This window comes from Brienomyrus brachyistius, chromosome 13 (genome assembly GCF_023856365.1).
Source record: "Brienomyrus brachyistius isolate T26 chromosome 13, BBRACH_0.4, whole genome shotgun sequence".
Lineage (NCBI taxonomy): Eukaryota > Metazoa > Chordata > Actinopteri > Osteoglossiformes > Mormyridae > Brienomyrus > Brienomyrus brachyistius.
In genome coordinates this window covers 3,070,083-3,077,034 of record NC_064545.1, presented here as the reverse complement: position 1 = coordinate 3,077,034, position 6,952 = coordinate 3,070,083, and the positions used below count along the sequence as shown (strand labels likewise).

At 40.4% G+C, this 6,952-nt stretch overlaps 1 pseudogene; it reads right to left on the bottom strand.

Moving 5' to 3' along the window:
* Positions 1-5,877: 5,877 nt before the first annotated feature.
* Positions 5,878-6,019, bottom strand: LOC125706921 (U2 spliceosomal RNA; annotated as a pseudogene).
* Positions 6,020-6,952: the final 933 nt, after the last annotated feature.

The window sequence follows — 6,952 nt, the reverse complement described above, 5'->3', positions numbered from 1 at the left end:
CGCTTGTCGCTTCGCTAGGGGCAGTCTGTGTAGACGCAGGCAAATGGGCGAGTGTCGCCCATGTTGATGTGGTGCTACACCAGCGAAGTGGGTCGGCAATCCTTTTCCCTGGTGGAAAAGATGTCTTGGTACCAGTCTAAAAGAGATTTGAGTTTGTCCCACTGTTCCTCCATCAGGTCCCGGCTGCTACGCTGCCACACCTCCCATACAGCTTGCACTGTCTTGCAATGTTACTTTGTTCTGTGATCGGGAGAGGGCTTGAGGCTGTGTTACTGGTGTTCTTTCCCCAGATGCTGTAGGTTGTTCCCTTCCCACAGCTACTGTCTGCACTGAGGTGGAGGGCTGCTCCTGGCATATGGATGGTGGCCCACAGTTGAGTCAGCAAGTCCAGACCGATGATGCAGAGGTCAACAATGTCAGCGAACCTGATTATCATTTGTCCGGCCAGTTCAAAGTGCAGCTGCCTCTTCCCCCTCATGCTGTGCGCACGCCAGTCATCGACATCAACTACACATCGATTGTCTCCCAGCCGACTGGCACAACTCTGGTGGTACCTGGTAGTAAGCTCGGGCGGATCAGGATGATTGTGGACTCCATGTCCACCAGTGGTCAGAGGTGTGTTTCAGCTACCAGGCAGTCAATGTACAGGCCCGTTGCCTCACCAAGCCAGCCCACTCTAGGTGCAACTGTTGGGGTTAGACTGGAATGCATTGCGAATGGAGTCCCCTGCCCATAGGGCCTCCCGCCCAGCGTTTCCCAGTTGCTGATTGTGGTGAGGGCATTGCACCGGTCTGGGTAGGTGGCATCTCGGCCATGACTCTGTGTGGGTTACGAGCATGCATGCACTATCCCTCCTCACCATCAGAGCACCATCAGTGTGTTTACTTCGGCACACTCTGTCTGAGGGTGAGGCAGGCAGAATGTACTGGAACCATCAGGTCTCCCCAGGAAGGCTTGGTTCCCAGGGTTTCCATCTGTTCTTCTGGTGTTTCCCATCACTACCACGGGAACCCTTGCTCCAGTTATTGGAGATTGTCAAAAGATGACTCCGATCCCACTTCTGACACCAGTGTGAAAGTAGGTCGCCAAACCGTTTGTTTCTTGTAGTAATCAGGCTGAGATGGTTCTGAGTTTAACCACTTGGTGGCTTATATCGTGCCCATGCAATTCATACTCACAACACACTCGCACTGCCCACTGTGCCTGTCTCCCCACTTACTCCTAATATGCTCAGTGGCTTTGCACACACAACTGGAGCAGTTTGCTCATGAGGAGTGGGCCAAAATACTTGCTGAGAAGTGCAGAAGTCTCATTGACAGTTACAGGAATCGTTTGATTGCAGTGATTGCCTCAAAAGGTTGTGCAACAAAATATTAAGTTAGGGGTACCATCATTTTTGTCCAGGCCTGTTTCATGAGTTTTTTTTTATTAATTCTGTTGAAGCACGGTTGAAAATCAATGTCTGACTTTTATTAGTTAAATTTCATAGAATTTTTATTTATTATTACTTTTGTCAGATTAAAGTTATTTCTGTGACCATTGTGAGTTTTTCTTTCATTGACTGAAGGGTACCAACAATTTTGTCCATGTGTCTACTTATGTGTTACACCCTGCATTCCTCCCTCCTCGTTTTCTCCCTAGAATGGCTGTGACGAGCCACACCTGTTGCTTATTTGTCAACCTCTCGTTTCAGCCCTCGTGTGGATCACTATAGCTGCCTCTCATCTGCTCCCTCATTAGTCATCTATAAGAGTATCTCCCTGTCCTGTGCTCTCCACCTTGGTCATTGATGTCATCCTAGTACTGTATGTCCTCCACTGCCTTCCCTTTTGCTAGTTGTGCCTTTTGTTTGACCCTGCATGGTCTGTTTTGTTTGCCCTGTTCAGTCCTGAATAAACCCCTTATTGTTTGCCCTTACTTCTGTTCCTGCCTCCCTTGTGTTTGGTGTTGTGACACATGTAGATGATGTAGGTTACATAGAATCATCCAGCCATCCATTTCCTGAAACGCTTATCCTGTTCAGGGTCACGGGGGGTTTGGAGTATATTCCGGAGGCTACAGGCAGGGAACAACCTTGGATGGGGCATCAATACATAAAATCAGTAAATAAATAAACAAACAGAATTTGTGCGTGCAAGTGCATGTGTCCGGTATTTGATTTTTAACAATGCCTTCTCAAACACTTTCTTTACTTCTACACTTTACTTTACTGCTACTGCTGATTGGTAGAATTTCAGAGGGAATTCTAGAGTGTGCAACACTCCCTTAAGATGGAATATTTAAACCACTCCCTTTTCACTCACCCACTCTTATGTCATGTTTGCCTCCTGAACCGTCAGTGTATTAATACTAAAATATTTTATGTTGCAGTGTGACTGAAATATGCATGATGTTATCCTAGAGAATGGGGATGGAGAACATAGCTCTTTCAGTTCAAGTAGTTGCAGCACTTCAATGAAACAAGCCTGCTTGTGCCCCGCTTCAAATAGGTAAGCAAGTGTGGCAATGATACAGTTTAACAGTGTGCCACGCAGACTCCCTCACATTTGGATTTCTCAGCTCAGACCTGTTATGAATACTTCTGTATTTAAAAAAAATTAATTTAACTGTACTTGTACTTTACCAAATACAAAGGCAAAGTTTGATTTGTAAGGAAATGAAGACTACCATGATAAGCCTGGAGGCTGCATCCTGCCCAATGTTTTTCGTTCTGGTTTGGCTTTTGGACTCTAATTTTTCTTCTGCTCCAACGTCCTTTTCCCATTACTCTATTAGCTTCTATCTTGCATTTCTTAGCTTTTCTTTTTAAGGTAATTTATTACAGCATTTTACAAAAGGTATACAAAAGATATACAAAATATACTGTAGATTTGTTATACCATGTATAAATTCTGGTCATTATTTTCACATGATTTATTTTTATTATTTTTATTATCTTCATTTCTGTGTATCCTTCCTGTTATCCTGCTAAATCAATATAGCTGTAATGATGAGAGAGAGTGCAGCTGTGAAACGAAGATAAATTTCCGAATTGCAATCCAAAAATCAGCTAGGTCCGATCCTGCAGGGTAGAAACCACACTCTAGGGAAACAAAAAAGACAGACGGGAAAGGTTTTGGGTTGGGAGGTATAAACAGGATTACATCGTTGCGAAGGCTGAAGCATCTGATTGGTTACTAAAAAAAAACAAAACGTATACTCATCACGGGGTATGAGGGATAAGGGGAATTAATCAGCACATGACATCACCTCCCAAGACACTCCTCAACCCATAACATTATCTAGCTAAGCCAACAAAATTGGGCACCAGGAGTGAAACCACAGATAACTGAACAATTTGCTGTGGAGCGATATCAATAATTTAGCAGCCTCAGAAGACAAGCTCTGCAATGAAATAACATAATTAAAAATGGGTCTCTGGAGAATACTTAACACATGCGCTAAACGCTAGACTGCATTTACTTGTTTTGCAAGATTTCATATAATTTTTCTGGCTGTTTTGCTAGATTGTCCCTGTGTAGCAACTTTATTAAATGCTGCATCTTTGTTTTTGTTTTTGACCTCAGTGTTTTAGGCTCTAAAATGTCTGTTAATGATTCTCTTTTAGCTTGGAGCCAAAATTGATCTGGGGAATAAAAGGTACCAATATATTTCTTAATTTAATTCAGACAACTTTATTGATCTCAGTTTAGGGTAACACTTGTGTAAATGAATAGAAAATAAAAGTCAGAAGACAACGGAGTGTAGAAGAGGTAAAGAAAAACACTGTTCAAGGTCAGTTAGCTGAGAAACACCTCTAAGTATGAAAAAAATAAACCTGCCAGTAGTTTCTTCTGTCATACCATCTGTAACTCAGCCCCCTTTTCAGCCTCTTTCAGACCTGCCCTCCGTGATCTATTGACCAGTAGCTCTTGTAGTTACATCTGGCTTTGTGGAGGGTCACAGTGACACATTGTGTCAGTACTGATGTACTTGGGTGACTGACAAAAGACAATGACAAATCAACAGTGCACACGACATCACCAGCAGACTTGTTTATGATAAATGTGTAGGTCATCAGTCCAGATTTACATACTGAGACAGAGGCACATCCTTCACATCTGCTGCAAGAATCTTTTTATTTATGATTCACATGCTACAAAGGTGCCGCGACCCGGTAGGATAAGCGTTTTGGAAAATGGATGGATGGATGCTACAAAGAATGTATTAATTTGTACTAATCTCTATGCTGGGAAGATAAAACACCCCAGTGGTAATGTTTGATACCTGTAAGGAGCATAGCCTACACAGAGAATTATTATGATAACTGAATGATAAAAATGACACCAATTTTTGTCATTCACTTCTCATTTTACAATGATGAAATCAAAATCCAACTATCACTTTATTTCCTTTTAAGGTTTCTTAGGGTAATTATGCATATACTGTATGATTAGTGATATATTTTATGTGTTATCAGCATATGGATGGAAGATTATTTTATGCTTTCGTATTATACTGCCTAGAGGTGAATTGTATTCAGACAGTCCCCAAGTTACAAATGAGATCCTTTCCCTAAGTTTGTATTTATGTTGAATTTCTAGTTACAGTAAGTAGGAAAAATGAACCAGTAATTAATGACGATAATATTTATTAATATTTTAATTATTTATTTGTATGATTATCATTATTATAATTACATAGTAATAATGAAATTAACTGCATATGTTGCTATTCCATAAGTACTTAAATAATTTTCACAGGTATTGATTAACCAGACATACGGTAGTATGCTATTCGTCGAGGAAAAATTGGCAAGCGTAAGGATATGAGTGACAAGGGCCAACTTGCGATGGCTAGAGGTCTGGGTCAGGGCATCTCCAAAACGGCAGGTCTTGTGGGTTGTTAATGGTATACAGTGGTCAAAACGTACCAAAGGTAGTCCAAAGAAGGCCAACTGGTGAACCATTGATGGGGTCATGGGTGTCCAAGGCAAAGGCTAGCCCACCTGGTCCAGTCCCACAGGAGATACTATAGCACAAATTCCTGAAAAAGTTAATGCTGACTATGATAGAAAGGTTCCAGAACACACAGTGCATCATAGCTTGCTGCATAGCCACAGACCAGTCAGAATGCCCATGCTGACCCCTGTCCACTGCTGAAAGCTCCTACAATGAGCATGCAAGCATCAGAACTGGACCATGGAGCAATGGGAGAAGGTGGCCTGATCTGATGAATCACATTTTCTGTTACATCATGGATGGCCAGGTGTGTGTGCATCATTTATCTGCAGAAGAGATTGCACCAGGAGGCACTATGGGAAGAAGGCAAGCCGGTGGAGGCAGTGTGATGTTTTGGGCAACGTTCTGCTGGGAAGCCTTAGGTCCTGGCATTCATGTGGATATTACTTTGACATGTACCTATGCATTTTTACAGACTAAGTACACCACTTCATGGCTACAGTATTTTCCTAATGGCAGTGGCCTCTTTCAGCAGGATAATGCTCCCTGCCTCACTGCAAAAACTGTTCAAGAATGGTTTGAACAACATGAAAAAGATTTCAAGGTGTTGACTATTGCCTCCGAATTCTCCAAATCTCAACCCAATCAAGGATCGGTGGGATGTGCTGGATAAATACGTCCAATCCATGGACTCATCAGGTCTTGTGAAGTACATACTTTGATGGGTGGTTTTAATGCTATGTCTGATTGGTGAATATACAGGAGAGAGAGCAAATCTTGGAGTCAGAGCATAGGGTTAGTCATTTATCCCTGATTTTTCAGGGCGTTAAGGGCCTAACAGCAATGGAACTCTTCTGCTGAGCATGGAATTCAAACTTGGGATCTTCCACTCAGGCCTCTAGGCCTAACTTGCTCGGGCACACACCACTCCCCAAAAAAGAGGTGCACCATTCCCGGTGACACTACAATACTGGGTGGATGCATGCCATGGATAGGGAAAACCCCCTCTCTTCCGGTTCCCTCTTCCAAAAATCTATTTAATATGTGGTCCACTTTTAGCCAAATGGCTGAGAAGCAATTCATATTCTGTAAGGCAGTTTCAGTGTATTTGCCAAATTACATCTAAGTTAAACAGAAACATCATATGCTGTTTTTATAAAAAATATATTTTACAAAATAAGAAACAGTACACATATATAATTGCAATACATAGACTCTTTCATTAATAATACTAATTTTTAGGTTAAACACAAAAAATCAGGGACATATGTAAAGGTCTAATGCAACTGTAAGAATTACTAGAATGTAAAGTGTAAAGTGAGTTTACATACAGCTTCAGTATTTCATGTATGTTAGAAAAACAAAACCTAATAAAAGCAAAGAGGAAATTTACATGTCATTTGTTTACTATAATACAGGCCAATAAGTATGTATCGGATTGTATCGTTACATATTCAATTATTTACCACATGTTTCATGCATTACTTATTGAATGTCCAGGTTTCTTATAACAGAACCATATTACACATTTTGTGCTTAATTAATATTACCGCATGTAACTCTAATCATTTGCAGCTTCAATCAGATTAAAAGAAACAGCCAGTCTATTTAAGTCAGCAGGAAAAAAAACAAATTACTACTATGATGTTTTTTCTCAAGAGAAAAGGTAACTTGATTTTTTACAAAAAAGGCCTCATTTTTTCCTTTATACTGATAATAGTTATATTTACTCAATATAGGCAACAATTTTTCATGTGCAAAACACACTCATAATAGATGAATTCAAACTGTTCTATAAAGAAAGCCAAACAGCTTTTCCAGTTTATTTAACAAATATGCTGCTTATTACAATATGAAATTATACCTTACATTACATTTATTAAATCCAGCATCATTATTATTCTTTATATCATATGTATTTCAATAAAATTGAGATTTTGCTCTTTTTTGCTTGTTATATTGTTGAATTTATTTAAAAAAAATGTTCGTTAGGTTCTCCTGTGAAACTCACA